The following is a 16661-nucleotide window of genomic DNA, read 5'->3' as shown; positions in this document are numbered from 1 at the left end:
CCTAAGGACCAATGGGGAGCTGCTACCCCAGTTTTTCCCCACCAAAGCACTCCTGATTTGGCTTGTGTGGTGGTGCCTTTGAAGTGGCACTAATGACAGTGTGTTCCAGCAAGTTCTCACCATCTTGCTGAGCTCTCATGAGATCTCACCAGAAGCTGCCGCCACAACTTCTCCACTATCAGTGGAGGCAGAAAGATGGGCGGGAGGAGAAATCAAATGGAGTATCTTGAACAGAGCATGGCTGGCTGGAGAACTCAACAGCACCAGACCACACAGTATTATTTTGTTGTAGGTCCCATTTGACCTTTTCGGTATCAAGGGCAAATATTTTAATTGCTCAGCCATATTTTAAACGTTCCACTTAGCCAGTCAAACAACACATGCTCCTATCAGGTATAATAAAAAGGTAAAGGGACCCCTGACTGTTAGGGCCAGTCGCGGATGACTCTGGGGTTGTGGTGCTCATCTTGCTTTACTGGCCAAGGGAGCTGGCCAGCTACTGAAGGTAATGGGGCCCTTTATATGTCCAGCTGTCCTTGTCAGCAACAAAGTGTTGCTGTTTTTGTGTTGAATAAATGCTACATGATGATTTATGGACCTAATAGGCCCATAAAGGTAAAGGTACCCCTGGCCATTAGGTCCAGTCATGGATGACTCTGGGGTTGCGCACTCATCTTGCTCTATAGGTGGAGGGAGCCAGCATACAGCTTCTGAGTCATGTGGCCAGCATGACTAAGCCACTTCTGGTGAACCAGAGCAGCGCACGGAAACGCTGTTTACCTTCCCGCTGGAGTGGTTCCTATTTATCTACTTGCACTTGACACGCTTTCAAACTGCTAGGTTGGCAGGGTGACCATTTGTATACCGCTTAATTAAAGATATCTCAAAGTGGCGTACAGGAAACCCAATAGACCACAGTGCCACCCGCGTCCCTTATCAGGTATAATAACAAACAAGCAAAATTAAAGCAAAGTTATGATAGAAAAGTTCAAATAAATGATGAGAGTAAGAGTGAGCAGAAGATGCATTCAATTTTAGCAGTTCTGGCCAATATCTAAGCATAAACAATGTAGCGAGCAGCACAGTTTTGAAGAAATGAGGGAAGCGGAGTTTAGAGCGGCAGTGCTGGGTAAGGAAGGAAAGTTTAGAACTGTGAGAGAAGAAAGAGAACAAGAACGTGTCAGAATGCAAAGATGGAAAGATAAGAATGGAAGAAGAAAGACTGCGGAAAGCTGCCAGAGAGCAAGCAGTGAATAAATTCCAGAATTCAGACGGCCAAAGCTGCCTGCTGAATCATTGCCCTTGAGAGGTCTCATTGAGAAAGGTCAACTAGGGAGATGACAGTTGATTCTGAGGGCCCGCATGGGTGTCAGTTATTTCTAGTACAATACAGTCCGATGGCTGTGAGTGTGTATATGGTTGGTTTCTGAGTCAAGGGGAAGTCTTTGAAGAAGGAAGCTAATGTGGGCCTTGATGAATAAGCAGGGCTCACCGTCTACTATAAAGCTGTTTATGTTTGAGTTTTCCTGAAGTGCCTGTAATCTATTTCTAAGAAAAGAGGCCTGTTTGGCCAGCAAGGACCAAACTTTTGGGAATGTGTGCCAAGGCAAAGGCAGTGACTCCATGTGTGAAAAGAAGACAGGATCACGACTCTTTCTGCTCCTGTATGAAAACCTCGCCTGCCTTTGTTACTTGTGGCACCCATAACATAAGTCTGGCCAGTTCTAGGGCCAATCTGTGTATGTACATGCTTTTTTAAAACCAAGTGTGCAAGTGGTTTTGTTTTGTTTTTACTCATTTGCCCACAGCAGCCACAGGGGGACCCAACATAAGGTCCTGACTGGTAAGACCTAAGCGGATAACCAAATAGTTATGGGAAAGGTTGCTCCTTAGGCCAAATCTTTTATTCGCATCTGGATTGTCCCCATCTGTGCCTGCCGGAGGGATCGGCCTCACCAACCAATCTAGCCCCTTCTGCCCCCTTCTTCCAGTGTCCCTGCAGAGGGGAGGGACACAAGACAACCTATTGCACATGCCTTGGAGAAAATGGAAGCACAATACGCTTTGCCTTTCTAGTGCTTCCCAGTAACGCACAATGCTGCCTTAGTTCACCCTGAAGTAAGGAGATATGTTGTGGCCTATTGCCTAAGAAGAAACAATTTTCTTAGTGCTCTCTGGAGGGCTTTTTTCCGGGCTAATTACAGCGTTCATTCACCTTTGGCATTTTTGCTGAACCAGATTCCATCTCTCTTTTCATCTGCAGCCAGGACACTTATTGGATGGAGAGAGAGGTTTGACAGGCCAGGTCCTACTACTATGAAGGAAACTCCCCGAGACCATGTGACACACCTGTTAAAAGAACTGCACTGGTTGCCAATTAGCTACCAAGCCAAGTTGGAGATTTATTACTAATTTATAAAGCCCTAAACCTCTTGGGACCAGATTACCTAAGAGAACACCTTCTTTTTTATAGACGTTCCCATTAAATAAGCTATTTGGGTAGAAATTTCCTGGTTGTGTCCTGGCCCATGTGACAGCCCATCTCGCAGCAGCCAGGAGGAAAGCCTTTTTTTGAGGTGATCCCTGTCTTGTGGAACAGTCTCTCCAGTAACATAAGTTGAGCACAAATTCTAGTGGGCTTCCAGTATTTACCAAAAGCACACTTGTTTCCCCAATCATTTTCTGGACATCAGTGCTGTGGTGATTCCTGCCACTGGCTGATATAGAAGAAGAAGAAGAAGAAGAAGAAGAAGAAGAAGAAGAAGAAGAAGAGGAGGAGTTTGGATTTGATATCCCGCCTTTCACTCCCCTTCAGGAGTCTCAAAGCAGCTAACAATCTCCTTTCCCTTCCCCCCCACAACAAACACTCTGTGAGGTGAGTGGGGCTGAGAGACTTCAAGGAAGTGTGACTGGCCCAAGGTCACCCAGCAGCTGCATGTGGAGGAGCGGAGACGCAAACCCGGTTCACCAGATTACGAGACTGCTGCTCTTAACCACTATACTCATATTTTAATACTGGTATTTTAACACTGGTTTATTGCCATTATTTTTGTTTTCTGTAAAGTGCCTTGAAATTCTCTGGAGAGATGGCAGCCTATAAGCATATAAACAAATTAAAATAGTCCCTATATCAACTATTGCACCACAATTTCCAACAGATTAGAATTATCGAGCAGTGTTATATATCTCTCGTCTCTTTGTTGTGCTGCTGCTGATAATTAACAATAGCATTTTGCTATTTGCTAACTCTAGCTCAAGTGGAAAACCAACTGTTCTGAGCTAATTTCCAGAAGGTTTTGACTAGTTGGCAGGAACATATTCACCCTCCCAGAGCTGAGTCCGATCCATTTCCTTTAATTTAAAAGGTGGAAAATCTATACAAAGTTATCACACTGAGTGCAAAATGAAACTAGCAAGATATGCTGTGCAAGCCTATGTGTGACTACTCAGAAGTAAGCCTCGCTGAATTCAGTGCAACTTACTCCCAAGGTAAGTGTGGTTAGGGGTGTCTGTGACTAGGTTTGCATGCACAGCCAAATGAGGTGCAGTGTAAATGTAGGAATCGAATCCTGAAATCTGACCTCACGGATTCCCTATCCTACCCTGTCTCCTTCCTGGTAAGCAACAGCAACCCACCTTCAGGGAAGCTAGTGTAGGAGCTTCGCCCCCACCCAGTGAGCCACTTCTGGCCACTACTGCTAATAATAAGGTAGCCTTCTATGCTCCTACCTAAACCCCAGCTTTAGGTAAAGGTAAAGGGACCCCTGACCATTAGGTCCAGTCGTGGATGACTCTGGGGTTGCAGCGCTCATCTCGCTTTATCGCCCGAGGGAGCTGGCGTACAGCTTCTGGGTCATGTGGCCAGCATGACTAAGCCGCTTCTGGCGAACCAGAGCAGTGCACGGAAACACCGTTTACCTTCCCACCGGAGCGGTACCTATTTATCTACTTGCACTTCGATGTGCTTTTGAACTGCTAGGTTGGCAGGAGCAGGGACCGAGCAATGGGAGCTCACCCCATCGCAGGGATTCGAACCGCCGACCTTCTGATCGGCAAGTCCTAGGCTCTGTGGTTTAACCTACAGCGCCACCCGTGTCCCTACTCTGGAGTACCTGCAAGTTAAACAAAAAAGCTAGAGAAACAAGAAAACTAGAATGGCATCTCTCTTCATGCTGAACTTATTTTCTTTCAAGGAGGTTTGGGGGGGGCATTCAAAAAGGTATCCTACACCCACAGTCCAAAAAGGTATAGTCCATTCTCTCTCCAGGACTCTGACACCTCATTCCGCTGGCCGGGCCTATGAGTTGATACTACTTTTCATGCTTTCCCGCTATTTCCAGTTACTGGGTTAAAAAAATTATTTATTATTTTGTCTTTGTGTGCGTGTTCCTAATTTTCAGCACCTGCTGCCTTCGTTGGAACATGGCAATCTTTTCTCAAGCTGCCCTTCCAGAATCCAATCCTGATTTCTTTCCTGAACCCAGATGGATAACTGAATCGAAATGTCTTCATAATCTTTAAATGCCTCCCCCCACTCACACCCTAGCATGCTGAATTCAGCGGGGACAAAATATCAATTTGGAGTGGGCATCATTTGGTTACTCCAAAGCCTGGTGCGCTTTGTGTATTGTGATAGGCTTACAGGAACATAGAATCAGTGGAACTGGTTATGCATCCACTCCACACCCCTTGAACACCATTGTTTTACAACCTATATCAAGGGATAAAGTGATATCTTCCAATGCGGGAGCTATTCTACTATAAGCCCAGCAGTAGCCAATGTGGTACCACCAGATGTTATCAGACTCCAATCAGCTCCATGGGGGCAGTAATGCATCTGGAGAGCAGTTTCTGGAAACCACAGGAGAGCAGAGTACTCTTGTGCTTGGATTCTGCTTTCTAGTTCCCCATAGGCTTCTAGTTAGCCACTGTGGGAACAGTGTGCCGGGCTAGTTGCCATTGGCTTGACCAGCCGACTCTTCTTAAGTTCTCCTGCCAAAAGCCAGGGATCATGGCTGTTGTATCCCATTGGCTACCACATTGGCTCCTCCTGCAAATATACCATGGAACCTTAAGTGCAGATTTAACTGCTTCTGTTTGGTTTTGCCATTTATTAGGCGGCACAGCAGTGTTTTGTTCAGCACAGTGAGGTTTTACTCCGAAAGGCATTGCTGCTCTCCTGGTTGAAATAAAGAGGGCTCAGTATTCACAAGAAGTCACAGGCATTATTGGTAATGGATCTCTGCACAATAGCCTCAAAAATGAGAAAGATGTTCTTTTGTGTGTTGTAACACTGCCTGCTGCAACCGGAGACTCAAGTGTGGTTTTCCTGTGTGATTCCCATTGGTCCTCTGGTGATACTATTTTATACGCTTACAAAATCATACAAAAGAACACAATCAATCCGGTGTGGAACAAAAGCACCCTCTGACTGCTCCAAGACATCCCATGACTGGGAAGTTCAGAAGACAGTCACCCACATCTGATTCCGTTTCAGTGATCCATTAAATATGAGATGCTTGTATCCCATGATGAGGAGGGCAACATTTTCTGAGTCACCTTGTTCTGTGCCTCACACACAAGCTGCCTAGTTTTCGAGCTTATTGTCCTGTATGTTTTCGGTTGGGTAGATGGAAATAAATATTACATATCTTTGGAAAGATACTGTATCACTATAGGCACAGCCCAGTTAAATGCTGGGTGTGAGTGGATGTTTCTACTAGCTACGCAACAGGTAATAGAGCTTATTTTTAAAAACCAAACCAGAAAACCTGAGCTAGCAGACCTTGGGTTTTTGTTTTTAAAAAGAAGAAAACTGAGCCAAAAGGCCTTATTTTAAGAAGTTGATTTGTATATTTATTATATCGCAATTTTTAAAAAAATATATAGATATGCATTTAAGAGTATAATCTGAGTGAGCAGGAGGAAAACACTTGCTGCTTATAGCATTGTTGTGGAGTATCTGAGTGGCCACTTGACTCAAGAAACAAGTTGATTTTCCAAATGCCTCTTTTCTAAGGAGAGCAACCCTAACCCTCAAATCTGTTCAGGGGTACCTCATTTGCTGCACCTCTACCATGTTAGTGTTCCCTGTATGCCCACAGCAAACTCCACAGCTGTCCCCACTGGTCATAGCTGGTGTTAGGCTTCAGAATGAGTATGTCTTATCGCCTTCATTCACGGAAAAGCCCCCGGGATTGGACACCCCTCCCTCAATCAATGCCAGCCCAGAGCTGGCATAAATCACCCCTGTCCAATTAAAACTGATGGGGAGAATTTTTTTTTAAAAAAAAAAAAACAGTTCAGGATACAACTCTTGATGTATTGAAACGAATGTATTGCAATGTAAATCAGGGTCTCTTCCAATTCTATGATTCCCTCTGAAGTTCCTTTGCTCCAAAATGGTCATTCTAATAATAATAATAATAATAATAATAATAATAATAATTTATTATTTATACCCCGCCCATCTGGCTGGGCTTCCCCAGCCACTCTGGGCGGCTTCCAAAAGAATATTAAAATACTGTGATACATCAAAATAATGTTCTGGAAGGATGAAATGGCCTCCCACTGGATTTTGAATATTGCAATTCTGACCTCAGATTTGTGCCCATTCACGTGTGTTTTTTCATAGAGACTCATTTACAATGCATCAAGAGGTTCAGTGCTATTACTTGTGGGCTGAACCAAGACAAAAGAGTTTTATTGCATTACAGTTGGCTTTCCAATATCAGGATATCTGTGTTATCAACAACTCTTTTGTCAATTACCACTGCTAATTACACAATAATAATTGTTTGCCCCCCCCTCTTTTCGCTATGACCTCACTGTGTACAACCCTGCACCCAAATCATCCAGGTACACATTAGATACACCTGAAACTCAAGAGATCATTTCATGCATCAGAGTCTATGGAGGCTTATATTACTCTTTGAGATGCTACAAGGTTCTTTGTTGCTTTATTTCCAAGAGGGAAATATGGTCACCCCTATGGAAACAGAGAATTTAATTGGGGGAGGTTGCGGGGGTAGGAGTGGTTTCCCTTGGAGACCTGATATGGAAGCAATGGCTGTCATATGGAGAGTTAAAGCTTTGCCTCCACCTACGGTATGGTTAACCTGCAAATAAAGTAAAATGCAAACATTACAAATTGCCAATAAATCTCCTTTGAACCTGGGGAAATACTTCACCCGTGGAACTTCTCACCATCTGAAGTAATGTACCTTAGCATAACAGTACCATCTTTAACTCGGGGGGGGGGGGATGTTTTCAGCCTGGTGGATGAAGAATTCTCACTTCCTCCCTGTGAGCATCTGCATATTTTTCTAGACCTGCAACCCTCTTTGTTCTGCTACTTCAGTTGCAGACATAACATTTCCCATGCCAAGCAAAGCCACTGTTCATTGTCCAGCAGCCCTTCGCCAAACAGCCAGCTGAAACATTTTCGAAGTCAGTCTGTGAGTGGAGCTCGGAATGGAAATCTGATGGAGGAATGAAAGTTTTGTGAATGAATGGTGTACAGCAAAATTCTTGAGTGTCTATTGGGGCCAAAACTAAGTTGTTGACACTTAGGGACACTCACCGAACACCCTAAAAGGCGGATGGGAGGGAGAAATCTAGATGAATGAAATGTGTTTGAGTAGGATCCTGCAGCCTACAGAAGATAAGAGAGGAACAGTGGGTTCCTTTTTTAATTTAGAGTGCTGTTGCACTCGTGTCCAGCTTGTAGGGTTTCCAGAGGCATCTGTTTCACCAGTGTGGGAACTCCCTGTTCATGGGGCATGTTGGGGAGATAGCTACTGAGGCGCTCTCCCAGGGACATACAATTATGGTCTCGGAGAGTAATTTTTGCTTCTTTTTCACAAGTGAACACACTTTGTAACAGAGAAGCTCAGTTCAGATGAAACACTGCACACGTGTCCCAGAACTGTTCCTTCTTACTCTCTGAGCAGGGTATGTAATGCCACAGCAAAGGAACAGAGAAAGCAACACTGGCTTAAGTAGGATACTCTCCCATAGCAGCAACCATGTATGGGACCAAGCATGCACATGGCTAAGAAGAAGAGTTTGGATTTGATATCCCGCCTTTTACTCCCTTTCAGGCGTCTCAAAGCGGCTAACATTCTCCTTTCCCTTCCTCCCCCACAACAAACACTCTGTGAGGTGAGTGGGGCTGAGAGACTGTGACTGGCCCAAGGTCACCCAGCAGCTGCATGTGGAGGAGCGGAGACGCGAAGCCGGTTCCCCAGATTACGAGACTACCGCTCTTAACCACACTGGCTCTCATGCAAGGGCTGATGAATGCTGAGAATTTTTGCCACATCTAATGCAAGCTTATGTTCTTCTCTGGTCCTGAAGGCTTCCTCCAGCAAACATCTTCCATCAGTAATTGAATTAATTCTAGATTTATTTATTTGGATTTCTCTATGAGGGACACTTGGCTGTGAGTGCTCATTGGCCAAAGACCCCTCGTCATCTCACTGTCATACTACAGCAGGAAACTTTGATGCTTTTGAATTATGGTGCTGGAGGAGACTCTTGAGAGTCCCATGGACTTCAAGAAGATCAAACCTATCCATTCTTAAGGAACTAACATCTGCCAGGAAGCTTCTTTCCTATAACTAGGAATCTTGTAGGAATCATCCCAAGGTTTCAGTCTTGTGGGTTCCACGCTTGCCAGACCACTTCATACTTCCCTCTCCAAACCTGTTACAACGTCATGGATTTTTGCAGGAGCAATAGTTCTTCAGCTTAATCCTTGCTGCCTTTTCTTGTCTCCTTGCTTCTCAGCCATGTTTTTATTTTATTTTATAGCAATACTTGGCGAAGACCAATCGAACCTCAGCAGAGGGAGAGGAGGGGAGTTCAGGATCAATGGGGAACATAAGGAATCAGGCTGTCCTGGTACAGGATTTTCCGGGTCTTTATTCCTCATACTTTTGTCCTGACATATGTACGTAGACATCAGGTAGGCATCCCAGTGACACCGAGAGAGCCACACTGACATGCATCATGTGCAAATTAACAATTAAAGCATTTAATGGAGGTTACAGGTTATCAGGACAATTAGAATATCTTCACTGAGTGTAAGTAATATTAATGAATAACTGGTGACTCTACCCATCACATCACATTCAAAGATATAAATCTTTCCTGACAGCCACAACGGTTAGCATGACAGATACAATAACAGGTGAGAGCCAAAGGATTGGAGCTTTTGTGAAAGCTGGGCAATGTATTGTGAAAGCGGGTTATTGGTCAAGGAGCATAAATAACTCATACATTCTATTTATAGTGCAAATGAAAGTAGGTGGAAATAGAATGTGATGGGTGCCCAGTGGATGGTGCCAGTGGCAACAGTGCTGGTCCCCAATAGCCCATGTTGATCTGCCTCCTCAATTACCATCATGGGAGGAGATGAGTAGGGATGAATCCTTTGACTCCATTACATCCCGTTTCCATTCCTGAAGCTCCCACATGTCAGGGACTGAATATCTGCAGCAGGGAAGCTTTTGTATCTGAGCAAGATCGCTACGAAATTTAGGAACCTCAAATTTCTCAGCAAAGAATTTCACCCTTAACATTCAGAAGTTCAGCACCCCCCGTGGCCTGCAAGGGAGGGTGGGAATAACCAGATAGGGCTCATGTAAATATCTGGGCTCCTTCAGATGACAGGTTTGTTGATCATTCTTTTTTTTTTTTTAAGGGGATTTGTTGCCCTTAGCTAGGGGGACAGAGCCCTTTGATCTGCTTTAATTGCACAAACCTAAATTTCTGGTATGTGTTTGAGTCCCTCTTCAATCTGAAGGCAACTTCTTGTCAGGCTCAAGCCTCAAGTCTAATACTATTGAGATGTATCCAACATTCTCCACTAGTGCAAGGGGTCTTGTGCAAGCGGGTGGCTGAGTTTTAATGTTGTACAATCAATTGTTCAACAAAGCTATCAACATCTGCTTCTGAATTCTCCTGTGCAAAAAGTTTTCACTGGTGCAAAATCTTCACCAGTCGAACAATTCTACTGCTAATAATTTTAACTCAGGGCTACTTTGGATGAAGAAACTCAAGTTAATGTTCATTTGTTTTAGGCTTTGTTCCTGGGACTAAGCATGCCCCAACAATGCTATCCATATTGTTGTAATACCAGTTATGCTTTCAAGTGGATTTCCTTGTATCTTAGCAGGAAATGTTCTCTCTCTGTGTAGCAGATAGATCCCTAAATGCTTCACTCAGATTAGGTCTGGATTAGCATCTAACATGCAGATACCTGTGGGTTTTGTATACATGGTGCCTAGGGATGGGGAAGAAATTTGCTTCAATCTACATTTCAAGGCGAATCAATCAAATTCACAGTTCCAAAGCAATATGAAGACCAACACAGAGACATTTTTCAGAATTCACTCTTATCTGAATTTTGCAGTGTAGTTTCTCCAGCCAATTTTTTTAAATATAAAAATGCAAATATTAAATGCATTAAAAATAAGCATATTAGTCAGGCATAGGCAAACTTGGCCCTCCAGATGTTTTGATACTGACCACTAGTCCTGTTAGCTAAGGATGATGGGAGTTGTAGTCCCAAAACATCTGGAGGGCCGAGTTTGCCTATGCCTATTAGTGAAAAGGTATATACAAATTCACAATATTAACCCTTTCCCAGGGCACAGTGTTGCTCAGGAACATAGGAAATTGCCTTTTCCTGGTCCATCTAACTCAATATTGTCTACACTAACTAGCAGTGGCCCATCAGTATTTTAGGAATGGTCTCTTCTAGCCCTGCCTGGAGATGCCAGGGATTGAACCAGAGACCTTCTGCCTGCAAAGCAGATGCTCTACTACTGAGCTACAACTCTTGCTGCTTGTTTTATCAATAAAGAAGATATAGTATGGAGGAAGGAAACATAAGCTGATTTTGGATCAGGGCTTTGTTACTAGTAGGGCAGGTAGGGAATTTCAGACTCTAGAATTAATGACCTTACAGCTAGGGATGGTGGGTGATTTGGTCCACTTCATGTTTAAAGGTAAACCTACCACATTCACACTTTCTGAAACAATATGCAAAGCGAAGCAATGCTCACCCTTCAAAATACACACAACTCTGAATTTTGCAATGGCGTTCTCCAGCCAAGTAGCGCATACAAAAATGCATATACTAAAATTAAGTGTACATAAAAATGCACATATTAGCAAAAAAAAAAAAAAAAAACCCTAACATACAAAAGTGCATTATATTATATTTGTTTATTAGAAGAAATTTGCATCAGAATGCTGGTGAATTTTCATGAAAAATGGCAAATGTGCTGCAGAAATGTGATGAATTTAAAATAGGAAAAATGGGGAACCGAGGGGACTGGAATCAAAAGATTAATCTATCTCTGCTTGCATGAAGCCCCCACTTTAGAAGGTAATGGGTATTTCTTCACTTGCTTCAAATTATGGTAAAGCAGTTGCTGTGATGGGGGGGCGACCTGCTCATTCTGCTGTGTGGAACCCTGGACTTTTGCTCCAAAGTCTGGCCCTGCTAGTTATTATTTAGGAATAATACAGCTTACCCATCCTACTTTATAATCCTTTCTTATGCCGCTTCTGTATTCTTTGGGCTTCATGGTAGCTGCAGCTCCACCCAGGAAAACACATCGGAACAAAGCAAGCCAAAGACAGTGTGACAGATGTTTTGTGTATTTTTGAAATGTCATAACTAATCATTTTACTCTTAACAATTGTCCTGCTGGCTGACCTATTTTGTTATCTCCTTGCTCTCCAATGAACAACACACGTTTTTTAGTGTTGCTAGAAATCTCCCAATGAACCCCTGTCGTCGTTTAATTTCTAAGTATCAGCCGGTGTTCTATGCAACAGCTAATTTTTTTTTTTATTATCAAAAAAAGAGATAAAAGATGGCAAGAGGAAAGAAGGAGAAGAAAGGAACAAACAGAGAACAAATTGTTAGTTTAAGCCCCTGGTTTATATTTTACAATAAGACTTCCCTCCCGGCAAATAATAGAAATGATTTTGCATTCTTTTAAGAGTTTTGCATTCTGTTATGCATATGTGAATCTACTTCAGCTGCAAGCCAATATCTTTTTACTTGAAAGTAAGCCCTTCTGAACAATGAGGCTTGCTTCTCATTAGGCATGCATGAGATTCCACTGTTTGTAGCCATTTAAAAATGGCATTGACATTTCGACTCAGCATTGAGTTGCGAAAACTACACAGCATAGCAAATATCTTGATGCCACTAACTCACGTCTCGTGACGTCACTTTTGATATGGTCACCCTAACTCCCTGGCTCCTGTTTGGTTGAGGGACAGGGAAATACTAATCTAATGGACATTTTCTTCAGGAAACACTATTTCAAGGACATTTTTTCAACCACACTTGACTGGAGAAATACGTAACTCATCAGGGCACACAAATCTTCTTGTGATGTGGAGTTTGAGTTGATTGAATGTTGAAACCAAAGTCTTTTGACATTACAGGAGGGGGGGGGGAATCATTATTTCACCAGAGTTTGGAATAACGGCATGACTCTGATTTAAGCAACTTCCTCAATTACCATACATATTGTTTTGAAATTGGTAATGTGGGTTTATTTTTGTCTTGGTGCAAAACCCTGTTTCCCCTTCAGCTTCTGACAGCTCCTACCACCAATCTTCTCCCTCTGACCACTCTTCTGTCTTCCACCACCAGTCTCCTGGCTCTGAGCCTTCCTCCTCTGGAGTTCCCTCTGGGGGTTCTTTGACTGGAGCCCCCCACCCCTTCTCTTTGTCCAGCTACTCCTTGACACCTGCCACATCTAGCTCACCATATTGTTTTCACCAGTTGCCTGTGGGAAGCCCACAAGCAAGATTAGAGCACAACAGCCTTTGTTGGGAAGCTACTCCAGTCCCTTGATCTCCTTCCCCCTTCTCCCAGCTTTACGATATTCTGGAAGAGATTTTCAGGGCTTGATCAGAGCTTCTCTTTCCCCCAGCTATAGAGAGATGACCTGATGTGAAGGGCTGGTGTTGACTCTTTCTGTGTATGTTACTATGAGTAATATACACGAGCGCCGATGTGGTCTAAACCACTGAGCCTCTTAAGCTTGCCAATCAGAAGGTCGGTGGTTCAAATCCCCGCGATGGGGTGAGCTCCCATTGCTCTGAACCCAGCTCCTGCCAAACTAGCAGTTCGAAAGCACACCAATGCAAGTAGATAAATAGGTACTGCTGTGGCGGGAAGGTAAACGGTGTTTCTGTGCAATCTTTTTTCTGTCATGGTATTCCATTGCGCCAGAAGCGGTTTAGTCATGCTGGCCACATGACACGGAAAGCTGTCTGTGGACAAACACTGGCTCCCTCGGCCTGAAAGCAAGATGAGCACTGCAACCCCATAGTCGCCTTTGACTGGACGTAACCATCCAAGGGTCCTTTACCTTACTATGAGTGTCTGTAGGTTTGCGTGTTTCTGAGCAAAGAAAAAAGAAATCAATTTGGGAAGGGGTAATTAAATACCGGAAACTGGAGATTGGCAAAATGGAACATGTGCAGAGGAAGGTGACCAAGATGATAATGGATCTGGAAACCAAACCTTATGAGGAACGGTCAAGGGTGTTGGGTATGTTTAGCCTGAAGAAGGCGATATGATAGCCACCTTTACAGTAAATATCTGAAGGACTGTAACATAGAAGGTGGAGCAAGGTTGTATTCTGCTACTCCAGGGGTTAGGACCTGAACCAATGGATTCAAATAGATTCTGACTAAACATTAGGAAGGACTTTCTAATAGCAAGAGCTGCTTAACAGTGGAACAAACTACCTCAGAAGGTAGTTCCCTGGAGGTTTATAAGCAGAAGGTGGGTGGCCATCTGTTGGGGATTCTTTAGCTGTGATTCTTGCGTTGCAGGGAGTTGGACTAGATGACCCTTGGAGTCCCTTCCAACTGTACAATACTATGATATTCATTGAAGAATGCTTCCGGGCAGGCAGGGACATTAATAACAGATGGTTGTTTTCTTCTTGGATTTTCTCCAGAAGTGAAAAATTCTGATTAAATGGAGGAAAATAAGGGCCGACATTTTGATGCCAGCAACATCATGTAGATGCTATAAAAAGTTTGCATGTGTTAGGAGCACAATAAATACCCAAAGCCACCAAATATATTCACAATAAGATTTGAACCAGGGACTTTCTGGTTCACAGCTAATGCTTTTAGCCACTACACTACACTCCTCCACACCAACTCTTACTCATTTATCTGTATATTCACGGCAACTTAATAAGATTTGAAGGCACCATGTACACCAGGCAGTGCATTTTTGCAAGTGAGGAATAAAAAATTCAGAAGGGTTTGCTTTCCAGTGCAGCTGGTTCAGTTAATTCATTTAGTAGCAAATCTCCCCCACTCCTTCCTCACATTCCTGCCTTTAGAATACTAAATGGGCTAAACTGATGAAGCATTTTTCATAGATGTTGACAAATATCTGCAATGAAAATGCTGTTAAGAACATCGTTAGCAGGAAGAGCTCTTATTTATAGTCTGGGTTCCGTTCCTTTAATATTTTACAATTCAGGGAAAAGTTTGAATTAAACCCCAATTAAATGTAGGCTGCCCAAGCTTCAATTGCTTTGGCGGCACATGACCAAAAATTAAATGAGGGGAAACAAACTTCTGTTCATTTTTTTTAACCATTTCTTTTGGCTTAGCATTCCTTTTTCTGGGACTGGAGGAGAAAATAAAGGCAAGTAGAGCATTGGTGTCCAACAATTACTGAATCCCGGGCTTGGATCCAAGGCAATATTTTCTTTTTGCTTCATTCAACCTAGTTATGAATCTGGGTTAAGGGGCAGCTTGATCAAAAATTACACATTGTACAACTGTGCATGGTTTCTTCGTGGTGGTGGTTCAGTATGTGCATCTGCCGTGAATCATAGAACACTTTGTCGCTGTATGACTCCCCACCTGCCATGCCGTGACCCCTCTCCAGCCTGAAGAAGCCCCTCAAACCCCTCACAGATCCTCTAGGTCCACTCCCCAATCACCCACAACAGCTGCTGGCTGCACGTTACTTGGGGCTGGGCATTGGCGATGGTCAGGGCTGACTTTAGCAGATGCGGCGCCAGGGTGCAAATATCCACCCAGCGCCCCCAAATTACCACAGATAGTGTTGGGGTGGCCGTAGCTGCATACTGCCAGCCATCCGGAGGGAAGGCAATTCTCCCCTGTGCCACTGCAGGAAAGCGATCCCCGCAGAGGCTTGGGAGTGAAGTAACGACCCTCCCAAGCCTCCCTGGGAGGAGAGCAATCCCTGCAGAGGTTTGGGAGGGAAGCTGCGTGCCCGCCAGCCATATGGTCGGCGGGGCACAGCTTCCATCCTAAGCCTCTGCGGGGATCGCTCTCCTCCCGAGGAGGCTTGGAAGCTGCACGCCCGCCAGCCTTATGGTTGGTGGGGTGCAGCTGGCAGGCGTGCAGGGAAAGGGGAGGCTGCCAGCAAAGCCACACAGCTCGCCCACTTGCTGGGGCACCCCTGGCGCAACACACCACTAAGCCCTATAGGAAAGACGGCTCTGGCGGTGGTGGCCTCTCTTCTTCCTCCTCCTCGCTCCAGCCTGCTCTCCAGCAGCTGCTACAGACTGCCCAACAGAGGGTGGCAGCAGCCATGGAGAGGCTTGGGACAAGTGCTGGCTAATTCTCCTTCCTGAGGACACTGGTGTCGGTTCTGGAGTGTGAAGACAGGACATTCTCGGATCCAATCAGAAGCCAGGATGGCTTGTATAAATCTGGGATGTCCCGCTAAAATTGGGAGAGTTGGAGGGAATGATTTTGTAATCTTTGCTTCTATTTCCAAATATACAGGATGAACCTAGAAATGGAAAGATTAGAATCGTGGGAGAGGAAAGAGAAGAAGAATGTGTCAGAGTGCAAAGATGGGGAAGACAAGGAGGAAGGAGGAAGCAGAAAGATTATGGAAGGCTGCCAGATCGCAAACGGAAAATGATGTTGGAATTCAGGTGGCAAAAGCAGGCTGCCAAATTATTGCACTGAAGAGGTTTCATTGTGGAACACCAACTTGGGACATGGTAGGACCCTATTCTGCCTGCTTAGCATTTTATGCGGCCATTTCATGGGAGTTATGGTTTTAAATATGCTGTAAGTCACCCAGAGTGGCTGAGGAAACCCAGCCAGACGGGCAGGAAACAACAACAACAACAACAATCCTTCTCATGTTGTTGGTCTCCAGCAAATGGTATTTAGAAGCATTCTGCTTCCGATCCTGGAAGTAGCATATAGCCACCACAAGCAGAATGTGGGTTTCCCATAGGCATTTAGGTGGCTACAATGAGAACAGGATCCTGGGCTAGATGGGCCATTGGCCTGATCCAGCAGGCTCTTCTTACGTTCCTATCAGCACAGCCCATGGGGAAGGGTTTCCCTCTTTCTTCCCATGCCATAGTCCCAACAAAGGTCACCCCAGGCCTGACAATGGGCTTTAGCAGACCTTCAATCTCCAATGGGTCCTACCCACTACAAACCAACAAGCACCCCCATCTCCAATAGTCTCCCCCTCTGCTGCCTCCATGGAAGTGGGCTTCATCATTTAGAATGTCTAAGCCTCAGGGTATAGAGCCCTTTGACTTTAGATCCATGGGTTTCGGCCTTGTGCATTGGGTAGTAAATCTAGTAAATCC

The sequence above is a fragment of the Podarcis tiliguerta genome (assembly GCF_965153285.1).
Source record: "Podarcis tiliguerta genome assembly, chromosome: 5".
NCBI classification, from domain to species: domain Eukaryota; kingdom Metazoa; phylum Chordata; class Lepidosauria; order Squamata; family Lacertidae; genus Podarcis; species Podarcis tiliguerta.
This window is presented reverse-complemented; position numbering follows the sequence as displayed.